An 18,116-nucleotide genomic window follows, 5' to 3' on the forward strand; every position below is an offset into this window, starting at 1 on the left:
GAATGGAAGAAGAGGATGCGCGACGACCATGGCCCGGGACTTGTGCAACCCGCAATTCCCGCAACTGCCACCTTCGAGCTAAAAGGTCATATCCTAGCTTCACTCAAGGAAATACCTTTCTACGGGAAAGATCATGAAGATGCCTACAAACATTTGGATGAAGTAAATGATGTTGCTGATTACTTCAACATTCTAAATGTCAACTCAACTGCTTCGGATGCTTCCGGTAACCTTCAAGGGTGCTGCTAAAGACTGGCTCAAATCACTTCCTCTCGGGTCAGTCACTACTTGGGCCAGAATGAAGGAAGAATTTATTGATCACTTTTGCCCACCATCCAAGATAGCCAAGCTCAAGAAGGCCATTGCAAACTTTGAACAACAAGCTGGAGAGTCGTTATATGAAGCATGGGAGAGGTACAAAAGTCTGCTACGAAATTTCCCACACCATGATCTAAATAGCCAACAGGAAGTTTCCATCTTTTATGCTAGAGTCAATGTCACGACCCGGCAGCTGCTAGACTCACAAGGCCCACTTACAAAGAAGCCACCCCCGGTGATCAAAGAATTAATTGAAGAATTCTCTAAACACTCTAGAGAATACCACAACCATAGGAATGATGTCACGAGGGGAGCCGCATACGCTGCTACTGAAGATTTATCCGCGGTCATGGCCATGTTAAAAACCATGGATAGGAGAATGGACAAAATGGATCAAACTATCCATGCCATACGGGTGGGCTGCGAGAATTGCAATGGACCTCACCTCACTAGAGATTGTGATTTGGATGAGCACGGCAACAAAAAGGCACAAGTATGCTATTCGAGCGGTGACCGGTATGATGAAGACTGGCGTAAACAAAAGAAGGAGTGGCTGCCTTACGAAGAGTACAAGAAGGCCAAGGAGGAGAAGTATAGACAAAAAGGGAGAGGCTTTTACCAAAAGGAGGAGGCGGTGCAAGAGAAGAAGCCAAGCTTGGAAGAAATGCTAACTAAATTTGTGGCTGCTTCCGAGAAAAGACATAGTGACCACGATGCTGCTATCCAAGAAACAAGAACAATGCTCAGGAACCAGCAAGCATCCATCCACAACATAGAAACTCAGCTTGGGCAACTTGCTCAACAACTAAACCAAAGGTCACCGGGTGAGCTTCTTAGCAAAACCGAGAACAACCCACGAGGCGCACAAGTGAATATTGTTACCACAAGAAGTGGGAAGATTATTACTCCCATGGCCCCCATTCGAACTGAAGCAAACAAGGACTCACAGAAGGAAGGAACGGAAGTACAAGTCGAAAACCAACACTCACAATATGAGAGCCCTACTTGCTGAGTAGGACCGATGGACTCGGCGAGTACATCTGCAAAAACTAATGAACAACCACCCTTGAAACCATACCAGCCTCCAATGTCGTACCCAGCCCGAGCCAAGAAGGAGAAGTAGGAAGAGGAATATCAGAAGTTCCTTGATCATATTAAAACTCTTCAAATAAACATTCCTTTCATTGAAGCCGTCATGCAAATACCCAAGTATGCAAAGTTCCTTAAGGAACTCCTCACTAATAGAAGAAAGATGGAAGAAGTGCAGAAAGTAGTACTGAATGAGAATTGCTCCGCCGCCATGCTAAACAAATTACCAAAGAAGAAGGGTGATCCGGGGAGCTTAACTTTGCCTTGCCAATTTGGCAACTTGGCTGCAATTCATGCTTTAGCTGATTCTGGAGCAAGTGTGAACCTTATGCCATACTCGTTCTTCAAAAAGCTGGACCTCCCGGAGCCAAGCCCAATTCGGATGGCAATTCATTTGGCAAACAAGACGATTACTTTCCCAAGAGGCATATGTGAAGATTTGCTAGTGAAAGTAGACAAATTTGTCTTCCCGGCTGACTTCATCATTCTCGACATGGAGGCGGATCCGCAAGTACCAATCATCCTTGGACGACCCTTCCTCAACACCGCTAGCGCCATCGTAGACATGAGAGATTCTAAGCTCACATTGCGAGTTGGGGACGACTCAGTGACATTCGGGGTAGACCAAGCCATGAAGTACTCAAGGAGTAGTGACGACACGGCGTTCTCAATCGACATGCTTGACGAGTTATTGGAAGAAGACATACCTGAAGATTCCAGCAAGTTTGCAGATTTGGAAGAAGTATTTGATCCAGAAAAAGACTTATTAGAGATTGAAAGACTGTTGGAAGAAGCAGAGTATGAAGAACTAAAGAACCAAGCTGAAAGCCCTACTCGCCGAGTAGACCCGATCTACTCGCCGAGTACATCTGAAGAAAAGCCAGCAATCGTGAATGCCGCCACCAACTCGCCGAGTACCATACTTGCACTCGGTGAGTCCGCCACTATGCACAATAAATTGGAGCTCAAAACACTTCCTGACCATCTGGAATACGCCTTTCTGGAAGAAGGAAATCAGAAGCCAGTGATTATAGCCTCGGATCTCTCCAAGACGGAAAAGGAGGAGCTTGTACGGGTGTTGAAGAAAAGGAAAAGAGCCATCGCATGGAGCATCTCCGACATAAAGGGAATAAGTCCATCCTACTGCTCTCACAAAATCAACTTAGAAGAAGGAGCAAGGCCGGTGGTGCAACATCAAAGAAGATTAAACCCGAACATGCAAGAAGTCGTCAAGAAGGAGGTGGTCAAGCTTTTGGATGCAGGAATCATCTAATCCATCTCCGATAGCCCATGGGTGATTCCGGTCCAAGTGGTGCCCAAGAAAGGAGGAATGACGGTCATTACCAACGAGAAGAACGAGTTAATTCCAACGCGAACGGTAACCAGTTGGCGAGTGTGCATCGATTATCGCAAGCTAAACGATGCCACTCGCAAAGACCATTTTCCCCTTCCTTTCATAGATCAAATGTTAGAGAGACTATCAGGCCATAGCTACTATTACTTCTTAGATGGGTTTTCCGGGTATTTCCAAATACCCATAGACCCAATGGACCAAGAAAAGACCACCTTTACATGCCCCAGTGGGACCTTTGCCTATAGACGCATGCCATTTGGACTATGCAATGCACCTGCGACATTTCAAAGGTGCATGATCGCCATATTCCATGATATGGTAGAAAAATTCATGGAGGTCTTTATGGATGACTTTTCTGTATTCGGATCTTCTTTCAATGACTGCCTCACAAATCTTGACTCGATGCTTGCTAGATGTGAGAAAACCGACTTGGTCCTAAATTGGGAAAAGTGTCACTTCATGGTCAAGGAGGGAATAGTTTTGGGACATAAAGTCTCTAAAAAGGGAATTGAGGTGGATCGGGCAAAGATAGACACCATTGCTAAATTACCCCCACCAACTAATGTGAAGGGCATTAGGAGTTTTTTGGGACACGCAGGTTTTTACCGGCGTTTTATTAAAGATTTTTCCAAAATTACGAAACCTCTAACACAATTATTACTAAAAGATGCACCCTTTAATTTTACTAAAGAGTGTTTAGAGGCATTTGACTTTCTAAAAGAAAAATTAACTAATGCCCCGATCATTGTAGCACCAAATTGGAACTTACCCTTCGAGATCATGTGTGATGCTAGTGACTATGCACTAGGAGCGGTCCTTGGACAAAGGGTTGATAAGCACTTTCAACCCATTTATTATGCAAGTAAGACCTTAAATCCTGCCCAAGAGAATTATACTACTACTGAAAAAGAACTGTTAGCCGTAGTTTACGCTTTTGATAAGTTTCGCCCTTATTTGGTTTTATCTAAAACCACTGTTTTTACTGACCACTCGGCTATCAAGTATTTGGTTTCCAAACAGGATGCCAAGCCAAGACTAATACGATGGGTGCTGCTTCTTCAAGAATTCGATATAGAGATACGAGATAAGAAAGGAATGGAGAACGTAGCGGCCGATCATTTATCTAGGCTCGAGAACCCGGCATTGCAAGAAGATAAGCATGGAGACGACTTTCCGGATGAATACATTATGGTGTCCGTGGGAGAGGAGCCATGGTTCGCAGACATAGCTAACTATTTAGCTACCAACTACCTCCTGAAGGATTATAGTAGTCAGCAAAAGAAGAAATTCTTTTCGGAGATCAAATATTACTTTTGGGACGATCCATACCTCTTCCGAAGCTGCGCTGATAGAATTATAAGAAGATGTGTGTTCGGAAAGGAGAGTCGAAAAATACTAGAGCACTGCCATAGCGGGCCCACGGGAGGACATCATGGAGCACACTATACCGCGAAGAAGATCTTTGACATTGGGTTCTATTGGCCTACAATCTTAAAAGATGCAACCCAATATGTCAAAGAATGCGATGCTTGCCAAAGGGTGGGAAACATTTCATCCCGTAATGAAATGCCACAACATAGCATTCAAGTGTGTGAAGTGTTCGACGTGTGGGGCATAGACTTCATGGGGCCATTTCCCACATCCAAAGGAAACAAGTACATCCTAGTGGCGGTAGATTATGTTTCAAAATGGGCGGAGGCGAAGGCTTTACCTACAAATGATGGACGGGTAGTGGTACGGTTCTTGAAAAAATTATTCTCCCGGTTTGGTGTTCCGAAGGCCTTAATTAGTGACCGTGGCACACACTTTGCCAATGATCAATTGGACAAGGTGCTCAAGAAATATGGGGTGACCCATAAGTTCTCCACATCATACCACCCGCAAACGAGTGGGCAAACGGAAGTGACCAATCGAGCTTTGAAGCGTATCTTAGAGACGTCGGTGGGAAGCAACCGCAAGGAATGGTCGGACATATTGGATGACGCGCTATGGGCATTTCGTACCGCTTTCAAAACACCTATTGGTACTACACCATATAGGTTAGTTTATGGAAAGCAATGCCATTTACCGGTTGAAATCGAGCACAAGGCATATTGGGCGCTAAAGAGGTGCAACTTTGACATGGAAGAATTGAAGACCAACCGTCTAATGCAAATGAATGCCCTTGAAGAACTCCGACATGAGGCTTATTCTAGTTCGTGGCTCTATAAAGAAAAGACCAAGAGATGGCATGACCAAAGAATCAAAAGCAAAGACATCCATGAAGGCCAAAAAGTACTACTCTTCAATTCCCGATTAAAACTTTTCTCGGGCAAACTCAAATCAAGGTGGGATGGTCCATTTGTGGTCAAGACGGTGTTTCCTCACGGGGCTATAGAATTGATCTCAAGAGATGGCACGCCATTTAAAGTAAATGGCCATCGAGTGAAGAAATATGAAGAAGGAGTCCCCAGCAATGAAGGAATGGAGGAGCTCCTGCTGTGCGGAATCGCAAACATGTAGAAGGGGTGGAGTCCAGCTAATGACTCCATCGAAAGAAGCGCTTCTCGGGAGGCAACCCGAGTTTCACGTTTGCATTTTCTTTCCCTTTCTTTATTTTTCGTATTGTTTTTTTTTTCATTTTTCTTCATTCATTCTACTTCTCTAAGTTCTTGAGGACAAGCTCTACTGAAAGTGTGGGGTGGAAAGGCTAAACAAAGGAATTAATATAGTAAAAATTGGCAAAATTTAAATTTTTTTCAACCTGAGACATCTACTCGGCGAGTATATCGGCTATACTCGGCGAGTAAATGTTCGTATACAGCCAAAAATGCATGACACGCGTGTCTACTCGGCGAGTAGATCCATTATACTCGGCGAGTAGACGGTTCAAACCCAGTAAATCAAAATCTGTAAAAAATTACTTTTATTCAACATTTCATCCCCACACTCACCGAGCATCTTCTTTCAGCCGCCGTAGTCAATTTTCTTCCTCTTTCTCTTAATTCAAGCAACAAGGTAACATCTTTACTCTTTAATTTTATGAAAGGTCCAATCTTTATCACATATCTCCCCATATTTGGTATATTTTCGGATTTGGGGAGTTTTCCCCAATTTTTAGGGCTTTGATTTACTCATGAATTAAAGGTTATTTGGAGTACTTTCTTCAAGATATATGGTTAGATACACAATTACAACAAACCCCTATGAACAAATTGGACTATTACACAGATTATACAGATCCGGTTTCGATCTGTCCGAGATGGACGGGTAGTGGTACGGTTCTTGAAAAAATTATTCTCCCGGTTTGGTGTTCCGAAGGCCTTAATTAGTGACCGTGGCACACACTTTGCCAATGATCAATTGGACAAGGTGCTCAAGAAATATGGGCTGACCCATAAGTTCTCCACATCATACCACCCGCAAACGAGTGGGCAAACGGAAGTGACCAATCGAGCTTTGAAGCGTATCTTAGAGAAGTCGGTGGGAAGCAACCGCAAGGAATGGTCGGACAAATTGGATGACGCGCTATGGGCATTTCGTACCGCTTTCAAAACACCTATTGGTACTACACCATATAGGTTAGTTTATGGAAAGCAATGCCATTTACCGGTTGAAATCGAGCATAAGGAATATTGGGCGCTAAAGAGGTGCAACTTTGACATGGAAGAATTGAAGACCAACCGTTTAATGCAAATGAATATACTTAAAGAACTCCGACATGAGGCTTATTCTAGTTCGTGGCTCTATAAAGAAAAGACCAAGAGATGGCATGACCCAAGAATCAAAAGCAAAGACATCCATGAAGGCCAAAAAGTACTACTCTTCAATTCCCGATTAAAACTTTTCTCGGGCAAACTCAAATCAAGGTGGGATGGTCCATTTGTGGTCAAGACGGTGTTTCCTCACGGGGCTATAGAATTGATCTCAAGAGATGGCACGCCATTTAAAGTCAATGGTCATCGAGTGAAGAAATATGAAGAAGGAGTCCCCCGCAATGAAGGAATGGGGGAGCTCCTGCTGTGCGGAATCACAAACACGTAGAAGGGGCGGAGTCCAGCTAATGACTCCATCAAAAGAAGCGCTTCTCGGGAGGCAACCCGAGTTTCACGTTTGCATTTTCTTTCCCTTTCTTTATTTTTCGTATTGTTTTTTTTCATTTTTCTTCATTCATTCTACTTCTCTAAGTGCTTGAGGACAAGCTCTACTAAAACTGTGGGGTCGAAAGGCTAAACAAAGGAATTAATATAGTAAAAATTGGCAAAATTTAAATTTTTTTCAACCTGAGACATCTACTCGGCGAGTATATCGGCTATACTCGGCGAGTAAATGTTCGTATACAGCCAAAAATGCATGACACGCGTGTCTACTCGGCGAGTAGATCCATTATACTCGGCGAGTAGACGGTTCAAACCCAGTAAATCAAAATCTGTAAAAAATTACTTTTATTCAACATTTCATCCCCACACTCGCCGAGCATCTTCTTTCAGCTGCCGTAGTCAATTTTCTTCCTCTTTCTCTTAATTCAAGCAACAAGGTAACATCTTTACTCTTTAATTTTATGAAAGTTCCAATCTTTATCACATATCTCCCCATATTTGGTATATTTTCGGATTTGGGGAGTTTTCCCCAATTTTTAGGGCTTTGATTTACTCATGAATTAGAGGTTATTTGGAGTACTTTCTTCAAGATCTATGGTTAGATACACAATTACAACAAACCACTATGAACAAATTGGAGTATTACACAGATTATACAGATCCGGTTTCGATCTGTCCGAGATGGACGGGTAGTGGTACGGTTCTTGAAAAAATTATTCTCCCGGTTTGGTGTTCCGAAGGCCTTAATTAGTGACCGTGGCACACACTTTGCCAATGATCAATTGGACAAGGTGCTCAAGAAATATGGGGTGACCCATAAGTTCTCCACATCATACCACCCGCAAACGAGTGGGCAAACGGAAGTGACCAATCGAGCTTTGAAGCGTATCTTAGAGAAGTCGGTGGGAAGCAACCGCAAGGAATGGTCGGACAAATTGGATGACGCGCTATGGGCATTTCGTACCGCTTTCAAAACACCTATTGGTACTACACCATATAGGTTAGTTTATGGAAAGCAATGCCATTTACCGGTTGAAATCGAGCACAAGGCATATTGGGCGCTAAAGAGGTGCAACTTTGACATGGAAGAATTGAAGACCAACCGTCTAATGCAAATGAATGCCCTTGAAGAACTCCGACATGAGGCTTATTCTAGTTCGTGGCTCTATAAAGAAAAGACCAAGAGATGGCATGACCAAAGAATCAAAAGCAAAGACATCCATAAAGGCCAAAAAGTACTAATCTTCAATTCCCGATTAAAACTTTTCTCGGGCAAACTCAAATCAAGGTGGGATGGTCCATTTGTGGTCAAGACGGTGTTTCCTCACGGGGCTATAGAATTGATCTCAAGAGATGGCACGCCATTTAAAGTCAATGGCCATCGAGTGAAGAAATATGAATAAGGAGTCCCCCGCAATGAAGGAATGGAGGAGCTCCTGCTGTGCGGAATCGCAAACACGTAGAAGGGGCGGAGTCCAGCTAATGACTCCATCAAAAGAAGCGCTTCTCGGGAGGCAACCCGAGTTTCACGTTTGCATTTTCTTTCCCTTTCTTTATTTTTCGTATTGTTTTTTTTCATTTTTCTTCATTCATTCTACTTCTCTAAGTGCTTGAGGACAAGCTCTACTGAAAGTGTGGGGTGGAAAGGCTAAACAAAGGAATTAATATAGTAAAATTTGGCAAAATTTAAATTTTTTTCAACCTGAGACATCTACTCGGCGAGTATATCGGCTATACTCGGCGAGTAAATGTTCGTATACAGCCAAAAATGCATGACACGCGGGTCTACTCGGCGAGTAGATCCATTATACTCGGCGAGTAGACGGTTCAAACCCAGTAAATCAAAATCTGTAAAAAATTACTTTTATTCAACATTTCATCCCCACACTCGCCGAGCATCTTCTTTCAGCCGCCGTAGTCAATTTTCTTCCTCTTTCTCTTAATTCAAGCAGCAAGGTAACATCTTTACTCTTTAATTTTATGAAAGGTCCAATCTTTATCACATATCTCCCCATATTTGGTATATTTTCGGATTTGGGGAGTTTTCCCCAATTTTTAGGGCTTTGATTTACTCATGAATTAGAGGTTATTTGGAGTACTTTCTTCAAGATCTATGGTTAGATACACAATTACAACAAACCCCTATGAACAAATTGGACTATTACACAGATTATACAGATCCGGTTTCGATCTGTCCGAGTGTTCATACTACTCGGCGAGTATGGTCATGTACTCGGCGAGTAGGTCCCACAAAGATGAAAAAATTTCCTGTTTTAATTATGGGGTGTTGTTTGTTGCTGTGTTTTTGGAATGTTTATGCAGATAGCATGGCAAGGAGAGGACAGTCATCACGTGGAGGAGGCCATGGTGATATGCCATGGTTATCCTTTCAACACATCACCTCCAAATCCTCCAAAACCCGAGCCTTAAACAGGTTTGAAGCTCTGCGACAAAAGGAAATTCACTTGCCCACTGCAGTGGATTGGGGATGGATGGGCAATGTTGGCTTGGAAGAGGAACTTACACCATATTTGGTGAAAGACTGTAACTTGGGTTATGCCAACATCACTTGTGATGGTTGGTTGCAATTGTTTAAAATCCAAGAGCCCGTCTACGCGAAGTTGTGTTGGGAATTCTTTGCTACCATTTCATTCCGAGGTGGTACTGAGTATTACAACCCAAACACGGTTTCGTTTTCTTTGGGAGGAGAGCTGCGACAATGCAACATGATTGAATTCTCTTGGCGGTTAGGCATCTACGATCAAGACATAGCGATGACAGAATACTTTGAAGCCTTCTTGGAAAATACTCACAAAGAACTTCCCGAGGGGGTGGTGGCATCAACATGGTGGAGTACAATTGCTAACCGGGTCTATATACCTTCCACTGCTCAAGAAGGTCATATCCGTTCTCCAATCCATCGACTTATTCACCGGTTCGTTGCGAGCACGACCAACATGCGAAAGGATGGGGATAAAGTTCCCACCCTTGATATCTTTTATATGTGGAGTATCATCACCCCCGATGTTTTCTGCAACCTCCCATATTGCATCACTAAATTTCTTGCGAAGGGAGCGGTTAAGGAAAACATCAACTCGAAGATCAATGGGGGTATGTTCATTACTCGGCTTGCGCGATCATTTGGGATCTTGGAATTACCGCAAGCTCAAATGCTAACGGTTATCCACCCTCATCCGTTCAATACGACACTCTATAGGAGGGCTCGGATAGTGGAAAATTTTGGTGATTCTTTTACGATCCCGAATGAGGACGAGCCGACGGTCCCCGAGGAGCCGGGAAGGCGGGTTAGGCCGAGGAACGAGCGGGTACGAGAAGACCCACCGGTGATTCCGGTGGAGGATAACGAGGGGTGGAATCAAGTGGAGTATAGACGATATTTGGATGATATAGGGCGAGGAGTTAATTACACCAATCAATCCTTCGACTATCTCTTCCAACAAATGCATATTGCCCCGCGACCGGGACCCGGCTATCCTTACATCATGGATTGGGACGAAAGGATGCAAAGAAGGGGTGGAGAAGGGGGTAGTGGAGCTGGAGGAGCCGGGATGGACGAGGAAGAATGAAGATTTTATTTGTTTTTGTTTTTGTTTGATTATGATGTTTGTTTAAGACAATTGTGGACATGTGAACTTGGCTATGTGGTTTGAATTTTAGTGTTACTTTTAGTTTTCTTTTCAAGTATTGAAGCTAGGATGCATGCTATTTACGAATGGTCAAGCGAGGAATGAGAACCTTTAGGAGTGCTTATGGAGTTTTGTTCCTAGGATCGAGTCCGTACGAATCGAGAGTTTATTAAAGTGTTGCTGTTTAGGAAGTTTACTGGAGAGTGCATTTATATTTGCATGTCAACACTAGAGTAAAGAGAGACAGCGGTTAGAAAATTTATGGAATTATACGCTCTACTCGCCGAGTGCACTAATACTACTCGGCGAGTACATCTGCTTCTGCACGATCTGCTTTGTCCGACAACTTCTACTCGCCGAGTTTACTACCCTACTCACCGAGTAGCCTGCTGCAGGAGGAGTTATTGATTTGTTCTGGCTACTTTTACATGCGCTATTCATACATTCTTTTTGCATTACTACTGAGGCTTGTGCAACAACCCTTTTTCCTTGGAGTATTCGAGCTATCAACCACACGAGACGTATGACACCCGTGCCATGGATGAGCTGTTCCCATGGTTAAAGTCACTAGAAGAAGGAGTTGAAGAAGAGAGTGTCAACCTAGCGACTGCTACCCCAGGGGAGTTTGTTCCGACTTTCTCTCTATTTGCATTCTTTTTAGTTGTTATAATATGCAATGAGGGCATTGCATAAAATAAGTGTGGGGTAGGGGGTTAGTCACATCTTAGAACACTTAAAATCTTAATTTAGGCTAATTTTTAAATTTGTTGAATATTAAAAATGATTAGGTCTTAAATTAGAAAATTTTGGTAAAAAAATTAGGAGTCCATATTAGAATTGTGTTAATAATTGCATGAGAACCCAAATGTTTAGTTGAGCCTATACACGTTCTAGTGCATTTGTGGCTTCCTTATTTCAGTGAAATCATGAGACAAAAACACGACCTTGCTCAGCCTGAGGGATGCAATATGTTTAGCAGCCTAAACCTGAAATGTATCCAGGAAAATTTTTATCATTAGCTAATAAAGGTTGAGATTGAGCGCCCCTGCTTAAGCATGTAGGGATTTGAGTGAAAGAAAAAAAAAGAAGTGAGGTATACATGTAAAAAAAAAAAAAAAAAAGAGAAAATTACAAGAAAAATTGTAAGAATTTTGGAGCAAATGAAGTAAAGATCTGAAGATCAAAATTCCAAGAAATCCAAAGAGTTGAAGATACCAAAAATCAAACAACAAAGGTGGTGAATTCAAAGATATCCAAGATCAAATTATCAAGAAGTGAAGAATTCCAAAGAGCTCCATAGTGGTATCATAAATTGTAATTTTCTAGATTATGTATGCTTAGGTTGCTCAATTAAAAATACCTTGAGGGTAAAGAGGTTTTCTGAGGATGGATTCGGAGGGTTGCATAAAATGAGCATAGTTTGGGGTGAGTGGGCGAATGTTTATGAGGATTGTGAGTATTTGAAATATGGGGGGTTTTTAGGAATTTTAGACACAAATGTATGCGTTGCGGTCTTGGCATAATGGCTGGGAAGGATTGGAGTTATTAATGTGATTTTAATGTGTTTAAAATATAGTTTTGCTTGGGGGCAAGCAAAAGTCAAGTGTGGGGTATTTTGATATGTGCATAATTAGTTAATTATTTAACATATATTCTTAGTTATTTTTGGTTAATTATGAAAATAATGTGGACAAAAGGTACTTAAAATGCTTTGAATTGTGTTTTCAGTCCAAAAGATATGCTTGGAGGCAAAGAGGAGAAAAGGGAAAGCAAGTGAAGATTAAAGAGTGAAAAGAAGGACCTACTCGGCGAGTAGATCGACCCTACTCGGTGAGTACACGATGATATGCCAGAAGATAAATACGACTGCTAATCTAAAGACAGATAAGTATTGACCTACTCGGCGAGTTGATTCTGCTACTCGCCGAGTACCCTCTGTTTTGGGATATCTTTAAAAGACGAATCCTTATCTCATGGGACATAACTCCTGGCGAATTTTGAAGGATTAGCTTGTAACAGCCCGAAATCTCAAGTATTGTTAAAATTACATTGTGGGGTGTTTTAAAGGGGAGACTCGGCGAGTTGGAGCCAGACTCGCCGAGTAGGATCGCAGATCGGGTCGCGGGTTCGCGACTGGACTCGACGAGTCCAGATAGGGACTCAGCGAGTCTGCACTGTTTAGCGAAAACCCTAACCGTTCAGGTTTGGGACGTATAAAGGGGATCATTGGCCGTCATTGTTCCCTTTTAGCCGTCTGAAAGGAGCCCTAAACCGATTGTGTGCATCTGGAGCAAGGTTAGAGGCCATGGGTGATTGTGAAGGAGTTGTTGTGTAAGGAAGGGAAGGTTTTGGCCAAAGGAACAGCAAGGGAGTCACATGCTGAAGATTGGGGACACAGAGAATACATTATCCAGGTATGAATTCGGGTATACTCTACTATGTTGATATATTTAGAGGATTAGGGTTTATGGAACCCTTTTGTGGATAGATTGAGTGTTACCCAGGTCCCCCAAGCGATTGTAACCCTGTGTTGGGACCTTTGGAGGTCCAGATTATTCCATGTCTGGGCATTTTGGGAATTGGTGAAGGTTTTGGATTGAAATCCTTATGCCTTAGGTCAACATGTAAACCATAAGTCTTGGGGTGTAGCATGAGCACCTAAATGAAGACCTTATGTAAAGGACCAGTCGAGGAAGGCCAGACCTATGAATGGTCAGAGCAGTTATGACCTTAGGAAGCAGTTTGAGCGACTGCATGGCATGGACTCGCCGAGTCAGATGAGCAGACTCGGCGAGTAGCTTGAAGAATAACTGGGACTCGCCGAGTTGTTCCTCAGACTCGGCGAGTGGAGTCGGGGTGGCCCCGCGATTCTTCCAGGAGTAACTTGTGGGGTCAAGGAGGATACTCGACGAGTAGAAGGGAAACTTTAGAGGACTGGAGGATGACTAGACTCGCCGAGTCGCCAGGGTACTCGCCGAGTCCGATCGAGTTGACCGTGGACTGTTGACCAGAGTTGACCTAGGTGTGATTTCTTAGGGTCAGTTGTCTTGAAAGATAAAAGTGTTAATAAGGGACGTACGATATTACAGGGAGTCTGTAGCTCGGCGAATCGAGTACGAGGGATTTCAGGAGTTGCTAGCTTTCAGTATCCACGAGGTGAGTCTTCTCACTATACTGTACCCGGAAGGGTTTGACTGTGTGACCGGAAGGTGGGACGTGATATGTGTTATATATGCTATAAATAGAAAGGTAGTTGCTATGCATGATATGTATGTTTATACGGGCCGGAAGGCGATATGTTATGTGACAGAAAGGTCAGGTATGATATATGATGTATGTGCTATGTGCGTTAGATTAAATGTATTATGTGTTGTAAATGTTATGGGCCGGAAGGCAATATGTTATGGGCCGGAAGGCAATATGTTACGGGCCGGAAGGCAATATGTTATGGGCCGGAAGGCAATATGTTACGGGCCGGAAGGCAATATGTTATGGGCCGGAAGGCAATGTGCTATGGGCCGGAAGGCAATACGTTATGGGCCGGAAGGCGATTATCTCATGGGCCGGAAGGCATTGTGCAGTGGACCGGAAGGTCAGGGCCTGGAAAGGCGTATGTGTGTAAGGTGTATATTGGGAAACTCACTAAGCTTCGTGCTGACAGTGTTTATGTTATGTTGTTTCAGGTTCTTTCAGTAACGCGGGATGGCACCGGCTCGATTGTACACACCAAAGAAAGAGTTGTAATTTGGAGGATCCTGGTTTTCTATTCAAGTGAAAATGGAACTATGTTTTGTAATTCAAATATGAATATGATTTTAAACAAGTATTTTAATGTTAAATTGATTATTTAAATGAAAATTTTGCCTTGAAAATCACGGTGTTACATATTGGTATCAGAGCCTTGGTTTGAGGGATTCGGATACGCCTTCGGGTAAATCTGGACTCAAACTGAGGAAGTAAGAAAAAGTTTTCAAGTAAATAGTTTTCTAAAAGTGAATAAGAGTTCAAAGAGAAAGCTAGAAAGAGCAGTGTGTACAATCAGCCAGAGCCAAACGGTGATTTCCCAAAATACCCTTACTTTTGTGTTATGAAATATCTATGATGCACTTTATGAGATATTATTGCATGCTAGAGACAGGCTAGGTATTTCATATCTTAGGACTAGAGTGGCCTGATTTGTGATGCCTTAGCCTAGGGTTTGTTGTTATATGTGCGTTATGCTTTTGTGTGCATGTGATGAGTGAGGGTATCTAGTTAGAACGCACGAGGGGTAGAGCTACAGAGTTCAGTGGTATTTCCGAGGATGAGCCGAGAAGGTGGAGCTATCACAGATAGGGAGTCCTATGTATTCTTCGATGCTCGAATGCTGCTTGCTTTGTGCTTTGTGGGACTCTCGATGATGGGAGTCAGCTACTAAGTGAGTATGACGATATTCAGGAGGTAGATGGCTAGCATCATTTGGAGCTCTTCAGCAGCTGATTGCAAAGAAGTGGGAGGACGGCGGAAGGGACTAGGGAGTAAACCTAGCCAGATGAGTGCGCTGGTAGAGTAGAGGATTTCGCTGGGGAGCGAGCACGCGCGATGGGACTGGTGAAAGAGCAGGTCGATCAGCTACTTAGGAACACTGGGATGGTCCGTGTGGAAAGTATGGGTAGATGTGGCAGGTAGTATGGGCCCGTACTACTGAAAGCAGAGGACCCATACTTGATACAGGGAGCATTCTCAAGGTCCTAAGGAACGGGATGAGAAGTGATGTGATGGTTTGAGTACCATACATCGGAGCGGATTGCGGAGTGATGTTATGGTCCGGGTACCATACATCGGAACAGATTGAGGATAGATGATGTGGTTCGAGTACCATACATCGGAGCGGATTGTGGAGTGATGTTATGGTCCGGGTACCATACATCGGAACAGATTGAGGATAGATGTTGTGGTTCGAGTACCATACATCGGAGCAGATTGAGGAGTGATGTTATGGTTCGGGTACCATACACCGGAGCAGATTGAGAAGGGATGTCATGGGATGAGTACCATGGTTCGTAGTGGATGATGCTTGTGACTATCTTGTTATCAGGTCATGATCGATGAGGTAGAGATCGGACGCTATGGGTTTTAGGCCTGCAGACCATGATTGAGTATGGAGAGGTGTTCCTCGAGGGGAAAGGCGAGTGCCTATCAGAGTATTTTGGTAAGGAGTTAAAGACAGAGGAAAATTTCGGATGGGTCGAGCAATCAGTCGATAGAGGAGAGGTCACCTTCTAGGTGGGTGGTGCCATTATGTTCGTGTGCAAGACACGAGAGGTCTGATGTTTCAGTTTTGGATTGGGAATACACCCTGCAGGTCGTTATCGATAATGATTTCCCTCAGGGTATCAGGTAGCAGGTGTGTTGCGAGACAGTGAGTTATCGTGAGCGGACAGTCAGTTGGGACGGAGGTAGTCGAGAACCACACCACACCTAATTGAGAATAGTAGGTTGTGTTGTAGTGGTAGAAGTGGGGAGTTCAGTCGAGTGTTGCAGTGCAGAGAGTTTTCGTCTATGTTGGGAGTGGGTCCCTGTCCTTGCGACAATTCCGGTGTTGGAACATGGGTTGATGAGTTGAGGTAAGAGGAACGATGATTTTGCAGCGCAGTCTATGAGCCAGGGATGTTATGGAACAGTTGAGATGCTTAGTGTTAGATTGGTATGGGATTTGGAACGATTAGAGGTAGTCGTGAGGAGAAGTTCTTGGAGAGTTAAGCAGAGGTTCAGAGTATAGAGGGTTGATTGACTTCCTTAAGGGGGGGGGAAATTATCAGGCGTTGCGTAGCACTTCCTGGAGCAGGTGCGATTTCACTGGTGAAAAATAGTCATGGGTTGGTTGTGTGCTAATTGGTGATGGTTCGAACCCTAAGTGGGGGAGAACCGGGTGCAGTATGTAAGAAAGCAAGGATTTCTCAAGAGTAGTTATAAGTGGAGTATAGAGATATGCTGTAAGAAATCATGAGACCAGAGGTGTCGGTGGTCAAGGAAAAAGGGTCAGAGTGAGTTAATGCGGGAAGTACTTGAGGAGGAGAACGAATGTATCCATGACAGGTGTTTGGTGTTGTTGCAAGTAGACAGAGAATGAATGGGTCGGTATGCGTATCCTTGTTTGGATTTTGAGTGTCGGGGCAAAGGGTTTCGGAGAATTATCAGCATATTCCGTAATGTCACTGTTTTCTTGTATTCCAATCGAGAAATTAGATGCACCGAAGTTGTAAGGTGGAAAAATTATAGATCTAATTATGGGGATCAGAAGAAATGTATTATTGTGTCTATATGATGCTTGGGGCAGAAGATCAGTGGTGGTGGCAGGATCTTGTGATGTTCTGTTGGGGTATTCTGAGATATTCGGGTATGATATCTTTATTTCGGAGTTATTCGTGAATCTTGAACTGAATCGACGTGTGGCATATCAAGTATCTGCGGATCTAGTGGGAGCCTTCGAGTATGGGCATCCAGGGAGATTATTTGGGAGAGTGGATTTTCGCAAGATGGGCATTTGTTATGATGATTGCCTCCATAGTCTATAATGGATATTCGAGTCGCGGTACTTACAAGACAGAGGACGTTGTGATACTGCGGGGAGCTGAAGTACTCACTAGATGGCAAGACAATTTCGATGTTGGAATGTTTTCGAATAGTGTATGAGGTGGAAGAGTTGTGAGTTTGGGTAGCCCTGGTATTGAGTCTTTGGAGCTTGGATGTTGAGTCGGGGGCAAGACGGGGGTCTCCGTCTCTGTCGGGAGATGTGGGGAAATGCGCAAGGAAGATGCGCAGCAGAAATCAGAGATTTGAGTTGAGACGATCCTCGATTGGATTGTATTTTTCTCGCATGAGGAAAAGAGGATTTCGTGACTTGCGTGTCACTGGGCCGGGATAGTGGTCACGGGGAGGAAGTTAGTGGGACACTTGGATCATGATATGGGTGACGTTGGGGGCTCAGCTGTGGAGCCAAAAGCTGATCTGGTATTCAGTCTTGAAGAGGAATATGAGAAAGGAGATTATCCTGATGACATCTAAGGACACTTTAGAGAGAGTGAATGATTCGGACGCTCGAAGACATGCTTCGGGCATGTGTATTAGATTTCGGAGGAAGCCACGGTACGTATTTATCATTGGTTGAGTTGTCCCATATCAACAGCCATCATAAGTGCATTGGATGCCGCCCTTTGAGCTGTTGCATAGGAAGTAATGTTGGACCCTCATTCACTGAGGAAGGGTAATGCATGGACCCGAGAGTCCTTGCGAGCAGATCCAGAGCATGTGATGCATGGAGTAGTGGCAAGGTTGTCAAGCGGATTCCCTAGGTAAGGGAAGAGAAAGGTATGTTGGGACTAGTGCAGCATGTGTATGTGTTTGCAAGAGGAGAACTCGTGAGAATTGCTCTGAGAGTGAGAATGGATCTCGCAGTCGTTTCGAAATGGATAAAGTGGGCTTTGGATCGGGGATCCGGTGATTCATGGTTTCCTAACCCTGATGGGCCGAGTGATCGTTGAGATTTGGAGCAAAGTTGCATCTTGGGTAACTCTCGGTTACAGGGAGTGGTGGACAGTACATAGATAGTGCTTCAGTCGACAGAGCAGATTCAGCAGGTTAAACAGG

At 43.7% G+C, this 18,116-nt stretch overlaps 1 non-coding gene across 1 annotated transcript; it reads right to left on the reverse strand.

The window, feature by feature from the left end:
- Nucleotides 1–346: 346 nt before the first annotated feature.
- LOC111908490 (small nucleolar RNA R71) lies at nucleotides 347–453 on the reverse strand. The gene has a single exon (XR_002855888.1). It is a non-coding gene; the product is annotated as a small nucleolar RNA R71 (small nucleolar RNA).
- Between the last annotated feature and the right edge of the window lie 17,663 nt (nucleotides 454–18,116).

Source organism: Lactuca sativa, chromosome 2, assembly GCF_002870075.4.
Source record: "Lactuca sativa cultivar Salinas chromosome 2, Lsat_Salinas_v11, whole genome shotgun sequence".
Lineage (NCBI taxonomy): Eukaryota > Viridiplantae > Streptophyta > Magnoliopsida > Asterales > Asteraceae > Lactuca > Lactuca sativa.